This window comes from Pteropus alecto, unplaced genomic scaffold (genome assembly GCF_000325575.1).
Source record: "Pteropus alecto unplaced genomic scaffold, ASM32557v1 scaffold45, whole genome shotgun sequence".
In the NCBI taxonomy this organism is placed as follows: domain Eukaryota; kingdom Metazoa; phylum Chordata; class Mammalia; order Chiroptera; family Pteropodidae; genus Pteropus; species Pteropus alecto.
In genome coordinates this window covers 32,975,335-32,987,803 of record NW_006442491.1, presented here as the reverse complement: position 1 = coordinate 32,987,803, position 12,469 = coordinate 32,975,335, and the positions used below count along the sequence as shown (strand labels likewise).

Below are 12,469 nucleotides of genomic sequence, written 5' to 3'. Positions count from 1 at the left end.
CAAGAAAAGCAACAGGCACGCCATTTATCCTCTATGTGCCTCGGTTTCCCTTTTGGAAAATGGGGGAGAAGGGTCCTCTGTTTGCAGGTGGCTGCAAGGAATGAAAGGTACAAGGCTCTGAGCACAGTAGGTGTGCAGATATGATGCTTTTTGGAGGAAGGGCTTACTTCAGCTGTACCGCTGGTGGAGACAGGCTTCGAGGTGAGGTAGGTGGGCCAGGCCTAGGTAGGGGTGTAGGACTGTCCCCAGTAGCTCTTCATGGGCCAGCATCTTCAACTGGTCAGGTCTGAGAGCTCAGCGGGGCTATCGTGGGCCGAGGTGTGGGATGCAGAGTGGTCCACAGATGGAACCAGCTCCTCTCAATGTCTCTTAAAGTTCAAGGCTCTCTGTAGGAGAGCATGTGTGTGTGTTGGGGGTGAGGGTGCTGATGAGTCACCAGCTTTGGTGCTCCCCGAAGTTTTATCAGAGCTCACAACGATATCTGAAATGGCCATTTTCAAAGCTGGCTTTATCTGTGGGCCCGGGCTTTCCCACCCTGCATGCGGACGAAGAAGCGAACGCAGGCGAGGTTTAGGAAGAGCATCTTGACAGCTGTGCTTGTCCGCCTCCCCACGGGCCTTCTCTTCTGGGGTCTGTGGCCTGCATGCCATGCAGGGCATCCCACCGACCTTCTCCTGAAGACCGTGCAGAGTTCATGACATCCCTTCCCTTTATTTTCCTGTTTATTCAGAGCATGTGTAAACACATGGGTTGCCTGGTTTCGGCGTCTCTTTGGCCATTTCATTATTGCTGGAGCCTCCCAGCATCACTGGAAACCTTGGGTTTTCTAAATGAATCTAAAAATATACTCTTTGAAAAAAAAAATCTTGGAATTGGAGAATTGACACAAGGCACCGTTATTTATTTCTTTTCCCTCCTCCCGGCTCCTCCTGCCCCTCCTCCCCTTTCCCCATCCCCCTTCTTCCTCCTCCCACCATCCCTGAATACAAAAAAAAAAAATATATCTGGGCAGCCAGAGGCCCAGAGGTATTGCAAGGGTCCCTGGGTCAGTGCCCAGGGGCCTCGACCACCTGGGGTGTTGGTGTGAGCCCTGGGCAGCTTTCACTGGGAGGCGCCCGCTTGGAAAATGGGGGGTTTGGAAGTTCGGGCACGATTTATTAAAAGCTGCAGCGGGCTAGGGAAGGCGGTGGCTGGGGCAATCCTTGCAAACAGCCGCCTGGAGCTCCTGCAAGGCCGACTTGGACACTCGCACGCCCCCACCCCCTTCTCGCCGGCGCCCGCATCTCTCTCTCTCTCTCTGACTTTTCTCCTGAACAATCGGGGACTTGTGCTGGCGGCCGAGGGAGCCACGGAGCTGGCTGGCCGAGGAGGAGGCGACGTCATGGATTCCTGAGTGTGAAGTTTGCAGGAAAGCCCTTAGTTTTGGAGATGGACGAGATCCAGTGGTTTCCATGGTGCTGGATAAACAGGAGGAAACAGTGAGGGAATCCCGTTATTTTACTGCATTGAAAGCCTATAAACACGGAGCGCCGGGAAGGAAGTCGCGTTCCCTCTCGAGTAAGCCGAGCGCCGAGCCGCGCCGACTCCGCTGCGCCGGGAGCCGGGAGCCGGGAGCCGGGAGCCGGGAGCGGGAGGCGCGCAGCTCCCGGGCCGCTCGCAGGCTCCTCGGCCAGGGCAGCCCCGCGAGCATGCTTTAGAGGGCGGCGCCCCCTTGGCTCCTGGTCTCCAAACACAGAGCCCCTCTCACGCCGCGCGCCGAGCCCGCATCCCCTCCAGATGCAGAGAGAGGCTGCGTTCAGGCTGGGGCACTGCCATCCCGTCCGCATCATGGGGTCTGTGGACCAAGGTAACTGACTCGCCCTCTGTTCCAGCCGGTTCCTCCTCTCGCCTCCCAGCCCTTCCCTTCTGCTCCTTCCCCGGGCAGCGCTTTCGGCTCCTGGCTGAGGTCGCGGGGAGGCCCGGGGACTCCGGTGTCCCAGGGCGCACAGGTAGAGTGGCCAGGAGGAGAGGCGCCCTCGCCCAGGTCAGGGAGGGGAGATGGGCCAGCCGACTTCAGACCACCGTGCCTGGGGGGCGGTGCGGTGTCCCTAAGGCGGGATTCCCCAGGCGGGGCTGTCATAGGATTTTCTCCTCCGTGGGACACCGGGAGGGGTTCTCGCTACTAACCGCTGGCTGCTTAACCGTTTCAGCACTCAGCTTTTGACAGCAGATGCCATTCAGCTGTATTATTATTGTTGTCGTTATTATTATATATTTATTGTTATTATTATTTAGCTTTTTTTTCCTTTTAGGAAAACAGTCTCAGTCTTTTATGATATAGCAAAAGTAGTCCTAAAGACTTTGCTTTTTAACAGTTACAGCGGCAGACGCTCTGGGACATTTAAACAATTTTCTTTCCGTTTTTTTTTTTTTTTTTTGATGTGCCTGATGGATACAGTCCTCGGGCTCCTCCTTTAAAGTGCAACGTACCATCAGTTTGTTTAGCGATCTGATTACACTCCGCTCTCCGTGTTTCTGAGTCTTTTTCCCCTCATCTTGGGTCTAGCCCGGAAAGCATACTGCTCGCATCTGACGGGAGGGGCTCCACGTGTAAGAATATGACAGGAAAATCTCCCCTCCGCTTGGAATGTCGGAGGAGTTTGGGCTGTACGCTGATGAATCTGTCTTTAAAACTGGAGCGGGGACAGTGTGATGTGTTTTTCAGAGGCCAGCCCTGCACGCAGCGGGGGCACTGCCCACAGGCAGGGCCGCAAGAGTTAAGTGAAATAAATATACGTAGGAGGAGTTAGCCTCGTGTCATAAAATCAGAGTTGAATGTAGGTTTTGTGCTCTGCGTGGCTGATTAAAGTTCTGGGGGGAAGAAATGACAATTTCAGTAAATAAACCTGAGGGGCTTTTTTTTTTTTTTTTTGAAAACCAGAGTGAGGCCAAATGCCTTGGGTTAGGTAAATGGTATGCTTTGCCACAGCAGACCTCAATGACACATATTTTTAGCTGAGTTGCACTTTTGAAAGCAACACCCTGCCAACACTTTGAACGTTTTAACTGGTAACCAGTATATCCTGTCCTCGGCTAGTGGTCAAGCATGTGACATAATGGTAAAAAAAGATTACTAATACCGCATCACCTGTAAAAGTGACGCTCTCAGACAGGCAGCGGATACTAAGGACACGAATTGGTCTTTACTGTTATACGTACTGAAACAGGGTGATGCTCTGAAGGTCGGGGTGGGTGACAGAGGGACGCCAAATGTAGCTCTCTTTGGAAAGAGGGAGAGAGCAAGAGCTTGGAAGAGAAGCTGGGCTTCTGTTTCACTGCGTGATCTAACACACAAGCCTCACATTTTAATGGAGCTGCTACACCTCTGCTTCAGGCTGATGAATTTGCTCCTGTCTCGAGGTGTTGAAGTCTGTGTGTTTTGCGTGTGCACGTGCATTGACGACCCTTCTCAGCTCACGCTCATGTGTGCAGGGATCGTGAGTATGTGCGTGCCAGTGTGTGTACACATGTGGGAGACAGGGCACCACATTGTTCCCAGCGAACCACACTTGGCATACCAAGGCGACTGGGCACACAGAATGTAATTCCAGGCATCAAAGAGCTGGCATGCGAGATGCTTCGACTGTGCCCTGCAGAGGGAAAAGCTAGTGCCCCTTTAAACTCAAACACCACGTGAGCATAGGGACAGACCTGAAGTGTGCATGCGGATGGGTGGGGCCACGAAGAACGAACAGAAATATTTGCATGGTAAGAAAATACTGACCTTGCTGTGCAGTTTGAGGTTGAGGCCCTGGGAAAAACTGAAGATCTGAAAGAGGTGTGTTCAGTTTTATCTGAAGTGGGATGATGGAAAGTATTTCAGGAATAAACAGACCCAGGGTGAGCTCTGCTCACTTCCAGACCCAAACTCCCTGCCTTCTGCTTGGATTAGAATTTCTGCTTGGCCAGATCACAACTGTGTGATCTTGGGTGAGTGCCTTCACCTCTCTGTGCCTCGGTTTCCACATCTGTAAAATGGGGCCAATAATAATAGAGGGTGTTGAGATTCAGTGAGATGACACATATAAAGAACCTAAAACGGTGTCATGCTCAGTCAACCCTCAATACCTGTTAGCTGCCATTCCTATTGTATTAAAGATGAAAAACAATAACTTACGTTGCAATAGCACTGAATTTTGTGGCAAAAATTCTTTGAAGAGAGGCAGGATTTGAAACCTCTCAAGATACTTTTAGCTTACCGGGGCTTCACAGTGAGACAGGTCGGGCTGAGATCATGAGGGTGAAGCCTCAGTTTTCTCATCTGCAAAAGAGATGGCGATAGTGCTGAGTTCATAGGGTTGCTCTGAGCATCCTGTGAAATCACGCACATAAAACGCTTATCTCTGTGCTCAACACGTGATTAGCACATACTAGATGCTATTATTCTGCAACTGTCGAGGACAATGCGAGCCAGCCTTGCCCAAGGTCACACAGCAAAATAGCAGCCCTATGCCTGGCACACTATGAGAGCTCCATTGCTGGCCACGGGGGTGAGAGCAAACACAGCGAGCCCTGGCTGGGAGTGACACAGCAAGTGTTTACAAGTATTAATTCTGTCCTTGTCAGGGCAACTGTGCTCAGTAAGTACTATATTCATTGTCTCCCTCCCGGAGTTTGGGAGCCCAGAGAGGTGTAGGAACGGGCCAGATGTTGCCCAGCAGTGAAGTGGGGGAGCCATCATTTGAACCCAGGGCTCTTGGCCACATGCTCTGCTGTCTCTGGAACTCACTGCCATCATTTTTATAATACTATGAGGACACTGAGGCGGTCCAGACCTTGGTCCCAGGCTCTTTTCCCAGATGCACATTGGGAAGGGGTGACATATCCTGGAAGGATAAGAAGAAAGTAAGGGACGATGTGGAAAGAGCAAGCATCGTCATTAGATACGGGCAAACTGAGGCAGCAGCTGATGTGTCCCCAGCCTCGGCTGAGTTAGGCAGGGCTCCTTGCCTTGTCTTACTAGAGGGAAAGCAGTCCCCAGACAGCCAGGAGGCTCAGAAGCCAGCACTGCTTTCTGCTTTCGCATGGAATGGATCTCCCTCCAAGGGCGCCGCCTCCTGGCTAAGCCCCGCCCCTGCTCCCCAGACAACCCCTCCTCCAGCAAGTCCTTCCTTCTCCCCTTCTGCTCTCAGAACTTCAATAAAGGAGAATCACCCCTTTTCCCAGACCGCCTCCGACTGCCTTTATTAAAAACTTTCCTTAGCTGAATTGTAAGGCCTCCTGAGGACAGGGGTGGGTCAGGTCTCCTATTTCTGTGAGCCTCCAGTGGGTCCCAGGTAACGTTTCTACACCCCTCATGCCAACGGCTTGAGATCTGGGTGAGAGGTTCAGATCTTGGCTCTGCCACTCGCTAGCTGCGTGACCTCGTGCAAGTAAGTCCACATCCCGTGCCTCAGTTTCCCCACATACAAAAGAACGATAGTAATAGTATCTGGAGTAATAATTAATATGTTTCACAGTGAGTATCAGCCAATCAGAACAGCAGGAGCAGGGTCCAAAGAGACGCCCCTGCCGGGCCAAGCTTTAACCCTTTATCTGCTGAATTGCAGGGAGAGCTCTAGGGCAGCAGAGGCCCTTGGGTAGGTGGGCGGGGGGTGACAGCAATTATTTACCAATCTGTGGAGGATGTCAATCTTTTAATAAACAATATAACCCTCAAAGTACCCACTTAATAAATAATTGCTGTCATCATTCCTGTACTATTTATTAATTCATTATTTACACTCCCCGCCCCCCCAAATCCAACCTAAAAAAAACAATTACTGTTTGCTTTCTTATACATTTTCTCGTTGGACTGCTCACACTTACTGCATTCATGAGTGATTATTTCACATCTTACTTAGAAGGAGCCAGCCAGGGTCCTGTTTCTGTTCCTTTGCTGGAACAGGAATTTGAGACACTCTGACTGCCAGACGGGATTGGAGGCCCTTTCTGGGCTCCCTGGGCCCCTGCCCTGTGCTGCCCGCTTCCTGCACTGATCACACTGGTGATGACTGTCCATGCTTTGTGTCCTCCAGACGTGAACTCCAGGAACTAGAAACCCCAAGTGTCTTGTTTACCCTTGTGGCCCCAGGGCCCAGAACAGTGCCTGGACGTTGTAGGTACTCAGTCTATATATGTAAGTGTATATATTTTTTTGATACATAGATGGATGAATGAATGGATGAATGATGCACAGTAGGGGTGACATCACTTATTAAGGCCACAGAACTGAGACTTTAACTCCAAAGCACTGCACCATCATTTTGGCTCCCTCTTTTCTGCCTCCTTTTGACAATGAAGGTGGCCTTTGAATCCATGTTTTCCCATATCACACTAGCGACCTAAGCAGGATTCCTCCCGGTCATCCGGCAGGCATAGACTTTCAGGCTGTTGTCTGGAGTGACTCAGCCCTCAAAGGCAAGAACAACAATCAAACGACAGCCATGACCATGCCAGCGGCCACCACTCATTGAGTGCCAGCTATGTGCCAGGTACCATCCTGAGGGCGTTCCATGTGCCACCTCATTCGTCCTCACACCAGCCTGACAGTCAATGTCCCCGACTTGCACAGAGAGGTGTGGCCACTCCCCAGGGTGACATCACTAGGTTACAGAGCTTGGACTCCGTCGGACACTCTCCACCGTGTCGCTCCCCGTTAGGCTGAAAAATCATAGCAATAAGGTGACCTGTTTTCTCTATTAGACACATACTCTGTGGCCAAGCACTTGACAGGTGCCAGCAGAGTCTCATAAAACCCAGAGACGGTGGTTATTTAATGTGACCCCCATTTAGAGAGGAGAAAACTAAGATGGGAGCGGTCAAGGCCTTTCGAGGGCAGAACCAGACCCCGCCGATGCCAAAAGCTCAGCGTTCAAGGGCTCCACGGTCCTGCTGCTCTCACTTCCTGCAGCAGGACCACCCAGCAAGACGGGAACAAGCTGGCGAGGAGGGCCGCAGACCTCTGAAGGAGCCAGCCCTCCGCAGAGTTTGGAGCGTGTGTGGGTGGGTGGGGGGTCCTCTCCCTTCCACCTTGCCTCTCTGAGCCACTCAGAAACTTCTGGCGGCCCGTCCCCTCCCTTTCTCATCCTCTCCAGCACAGCGGACCTGCCCAGCGACCTATTTCCTCAAAGCCTCTCTCGGTGGACAAAGCCCAGCCGGGTGCTCTTGGGCCTGGACTGCACACTTGGAGCTGGTCTGGGCCTGCTCCCCTCACTCCCTCACACACACACTCGTCACGCTATTCCCTCGGCCTGAGCTGTCCGGTTCGTCCACGTGGGGCTCCCTTGCCTACTTTTCACCTCTCTCTTCAAGGCCTGTCTCATTCTCCTCTTAGAAGCCCCCTTGCCCATCAATTTGTTTTCATCAATATTTTTAGAGCATCTATTATGTGCCGGTTCCTGTCCTCAAGGCTGGGGATAGGGTGGTGACCAAGCGCAGAGCCTGCCCTCAGGAGGGCAGCACAAAGCAAGTGAGTGCAGGACTATCCGACGCAGCTTCAAACGGTGTCAAAGGCAAGAGACTAAAATAGAAGTGAGTTGCAAATGACTCGGTATATGCGTGTGTGTGTGTGTGTGTGTGTGTGTGTGTGGTAGGTGGGTGTACTAGTTTCCTGTGGCTGCCATCACAAATTACCACAAACTGGGTGGCTTAAAACAAAAGAAATCTATTTTCTCACAGTTCTGGAGACTAAAAATCTGAAAGCGAGGTGTCGGCAGGGCCACCTTCTCTCTGACGCCTTCTCTCCCACCTTCTCTCTGGTAGGGGAGGGTCCTTCTTGGTTTCTCCCAGCTTTTGGTGGCGTGTTCCTTGGCTGGTTAGTGCGTCACCCCGTTCTCTGTCCCCGTCTTCACACGGCCTCCGTCCTGTGGTATGTGTGTTCTCTCCTCTTCTCATAAGGACCCCAGTCTTTGCATGAGAGCCCTGAGCTCTAAGGACCTCATTGTCCCCTGACTGCACCTGCTGAGACCCTATTTCCAAATAAGATCACATTCACAGGAGCCCGGGGGGAGGGTTTGGGGGAAGGACACGATTCAACCTACAACAGTAAGGACTGATAATTCAGACTGGAGGGTCGCTTCTTTAGAGAGGTCTTTTTTGTGACCTCTGAATGGCAAGGGATCTGCCTGTAAAATGTCTGGGAGCCGAGCATCCTGGCAGGAAGAACAGTGAGTGCAAAGGCCCTGAGGAGAGGGACGTGCTTGGGATGTTCGATGACCAGTAAGAAGACCTGGGAGGCTGGACCGCAAAAGACGGAGGAAGCATGACAGGCGACGAGATCAGGGACCCAAGCCCAGGCAGGGTCTGCGGGGTCTTGTGAGCAGTTTGTGGTTGATTCTCAGGGTCATGGGGAGGCACTGGGGGAATTCTAAGCAGAGGGGTGTGAGCATGTCAATCTTTTTGAAAGATCGTATCGGCCATTAAGTGGGGAACGGCCTCTAGCCAGGTAAGAGTGGGTGCTCAGAATGCAGGTGGGGGGCTGTCGTGGTGGCCTGGGCAGGTGATGATGGTGGCTGGGGCCAGCGCGAGGCTGAGAAGTTGGGGAGAAGTGGTACTTCTGAGTCTACAGTGTGTTCTTTGTGGTTCTCGAACTGTGTTCCCTTGAGCCCTGGGATTCTGCAGGGATGGTCCCCGTCTTTGTCACTCGAGAGCAGATGGCATTAATCTCGTGATGTGTCTTCTTCTCGGCCCAGTCTAGCGTCCCCAAGGCAGGTCCCCTTCACCCTCTGCTATCATTGGGAGTCATGAGACTTTTTTTTTTTTAATAGTGTTTCATCTCGATCCAAAAATGTCCCTTAACAAATCCACCCTTAGCTAATAACCCAGGAACAATGTGACTCAGTAATGAGTATCAGATTCATGTGGGACAAAACCATTTCCGTGTGACTTTTAAAAGCAACCATAACCTCCTCTCTGCCTTAGCGGGGGTAACAGGGAGCCTTATACATGCGGGCACTTCGGGCTTTAAAAAGCACGTCTGCGATGCTCTCAGTGCATGTAAAGTGGTCCGTTTATCTCAGCTGCCATTTTTGCTATGATTGTACTGTTTTAAATTCAAGTTCTTACTTTCCTTCAGCCTGAAGGGGATGAATCCATTTTCTACCAAATCTCCGGGGTCTTCTCTGTGGGTTTTGGATGACCTACTTTTAGTCGTTCTACTAATGAGTCCGGACGTATTTGTGGAGGATGTTCACAGGGACAGGTGGGGACACCTGGGTGGGGATTATGGTGACCTGACAGCAGCAGAATCATGTGAAGACCTCTTCTCAGCTCCAGGTGACTGGTCTATCTGAGAATATGGGCCTGCTGCGGCCAGATCTTTCCATATTTTAGGAGACATTGGAAATTTAGAATTTCATATGAAATCTCCCAATTAAAAAAAAAATGCAAGTTCAGATTAAAAAAATATATATATATGGAGCAGGCCAAACATAATATGCCTGCAGGGTTATTAGCTCAGGGCGGATTTGGCTGAGCTACTGCAGACCTGCGACTTGTGTTGCTGTTAAGTGTCGCATCCTATACTCCACACCTTGACTTGGGCTCTGGCTTTTAGTAGAACCTTGCTTGAGGATCGGGGTGGCAGAAGGCAGTAAGAAAAGGGGAGAATGACGGATAATACCAAGGAGAGCTGGGGCGGGGGCGGCTTATCCGGAACCCTGTAGGCCAGGTGTTTGTATTTAATTCTAAACTTAAAAGACGCCACGGGAGGGCTCATGGGGTATATATTTTGGAAGGAGAGGTAGTGAGACCAGAAAGGGGTCTACTGCATTCATTCGGGCGAGAGATGTTGGGGTCTTAGAATCCTGGGGCGGAAGGAAGGACAGCGAAGCTGACGAGAAGGGGTGGGATTTGGGTTACGTTTTGAAGATGGAGCCGCCTGGATTTGCCGAGGGTTCGCGTGCGGGCCTGAGAAGGGGAGAGGAATCCAGGCCCGCTTCTTGGGCTTCGGTTGGAGAACTGGAGGAACGGGAGGGCGCTGTCTGAGCTGGGAACGTGAGAGAGGAGCCGTTTCAGAGGCTGGTAGGGTTTGGTTTGGACACATTCGCTTTGAGATGCCAGTTGGATGCCACATAGAGATTCTGGGTGGTCAGGGGGATGTATATCTGAGCCCAGATTTCGGAGGAGAGGTCCAGGCTGTAGATAAAAATGAGCTTTATCCCAGAAGATGGAAAGAAGGGAGTCCCTCTAGAGTCAATTTGAAGGGATCTCAGGACACAGAGCCACCTGGAGGAGGGTGGGGGGCAGGGTCAGTGCCCCTCAGATATTTGTATTCAGATGGAACCAAGTTATGCTGAGTAGTTTCCCAAAGGGATATGCTGGGGTGAGGTTATCAGAGAAGGGGAGGATTCTGGGTAGGCAAAATCAACCCTCGTCTACTAGGATAGAGACAGTTAATCGTTAGGGGTGAGGATGAGAAAGGACACGTGAGGGTGATGCCAGCCTTTCTTTTTCCTACAGCACAAGGGCAGGCTGGTTCCTTTGTTTATCCCTGACCAACTGTCAGGGGCTGGACTTTGGGTCCTGTCATGAGGACCAAGAGCATCCAGCCCCTTCTATGTACTTGGCTGTGTGTGTCCTAGGCTGGGTCATCTCCCCTCCTCCACCAAAATTTATCCGCCACCCCCTAAGATGCTTGTTGGAGACACTCAGGATAGCTCTGCTCATGGTCGGGGAACAAAGTGGACGTCCTCATGTTCTGACAGGCAGGGCTGAAACTCAGTGAGTCCCGAGCCAGGCCCAGGCCCCTGGAATGGAGTTTGAGTCTAAACCAGTGGTTCTCATCCCTGGCCACACACTGGAGGCCTCTGGGGAGCTTTTACAAAATACCGTGTGGCCCAGGCCCCACCCTCAAACATTCAGATTGTAACTGGTCTCTGGCGGAGCCCAGCCATTTGAATTTATCAACAGCTCTCCAGGTGAGTCTCACGTGCAGCCTGGGTTAAAGACCTCCTCCGGTCTAAGTGCAATTGGAGGGACCCTATCCATTGCTGGTCCTCGGCTACCAGGATATAAACTCGATGAGGGTAGAGGCGATGTCCTGTTGGCGGCTGCATCCCCAAGATCTACGGCAGTGCTGGGTACCTAGCAGGTGCTCGAATAAATATGAATGACGACTGATAGCCTTGCACAAATCCCTTCACGGAGCAAAGATGGCTGCCCCGAAGAGTGCACATTCTCCATCCTCTGTCGCACGGGGAAGGGTTCGAGTCAGTCCCCATGGAGGTCAGGCTGGGGTTCTCAGGATCCCTGAACTGCTCCCACCTACTCTTCTGATCCGGTGATTCTCAGCACTGGCTGCATGTTAGATTCATCTGGGGTCATTAAAAAAAAGACGCCATGGGATGTTCTGGTTCATTGGGTTCACATTGAAGCCTGACTGTTAAAATGTACAGCTGAAACTTACTGGATTTCGTTAACCAATGTCCCCATAAAAAAAAACAAAAATAAAAACAAAAAACTGTCCCAGGTGATTCTAACACTGTGTAAGGACCAAGGACCATCGTTCTTTTTCTGCCTCCGTGAGTCTGTTTTCTGACTTTGGCTGACTTGGTCCAAGGCCCTGGAAGTGTTTATTGGGGGATGGTATTGGGTTCTTACGTAGTGTTCCCCAAAAGTACCTGTTCATAACCTTCACCTTGGGTGCTTGCTGAAAAAGACACATTCCTGAATCTCTATTCCAGACTTACAGAATCAGAAGCTGCAGCGAGGGGCCTGGGAATCTGCTTTGAACAATTGCCCAGGTGTACTCGTTACCTGCCAACCTCTCTACCTCCGCTGCCCTCCTTGCTCAGCCTCAACTCCAACACACAGAGCCCTCGCTGGCTTTGGGTTCCCACCCTCAGAACACTCTTCGCCCAAATTTTCCATCAGCCAGGTTTGTCTAGATATCGCCTTCCCAGAGAGGCTCTACGTGACTACAGAAGTGACGCCCCGGTCCCCAGCCTTTACCCCAGAGCCAGGCTCCTGGTGAGGTCTTCCCTAGCAACCCTACAGGAAATGATCTTTGTCCCTTTATCTCTTTCTTGCCTCTCTCCTCAGCAGAATCCGGGCTTTTCCAGGGCCACGGCGTCCCATTCATGCTGGGTCCCTGGCACATTAGAGGTGGCCAAGAGGTACAGATGTAAGGCTGGACTTGTGCTTTCAGAGTATCTGTGATTCTTTTCAGGTCCCGGGAAATTGCGTGGCGGGTCATGCAGGTGACTAAACTCTAGGTGAAAATCATGCCGCTGCTGTGGGGACACTGAGGCCCATGGAGATAGAGGTCTGCTCCCTTGGAGGAGAAAACAGGGAAAAGCCGGGCCTCGGCTGCTCACGAAGGGCAAAGCTGCAAGTGGCAGCAGCTTTCCTGTGGAGCTCCTGCGTCGGGCAGGGCGCGCAGCGCTCGCCGCTGGGAAGGTCCCTGGCGGTGGCCCCGGCCAGTGGCTAAGCACGGTGCCCCCGCGGGGCA

The 12,469-nt window shown here is 51.9% G+C and overlaps 1 protein-coding gene across 1 annotated transcript in view; it reads left to right on the top strand.

The window, feature by feature from the left end:
• Positions 1–1,718: 1,718 nt before the first annotated feature.
• NFATC2 (nuclear factor of activated T cells 2) overlaps positions 1,719–12,469 on the top strand; it is a 145,666-nt gene continuing 134,915 nt past the window's right edge. Inside the window, exon 1 of the mRNA XM_025039982.1 lies at positions 1,719–1,846. The gene's annotated coding sequence lies outside the window, so the exon portion shown is untranslated. The remainder of the gene's footprint in view (positions 1,847–12,469) is intronic.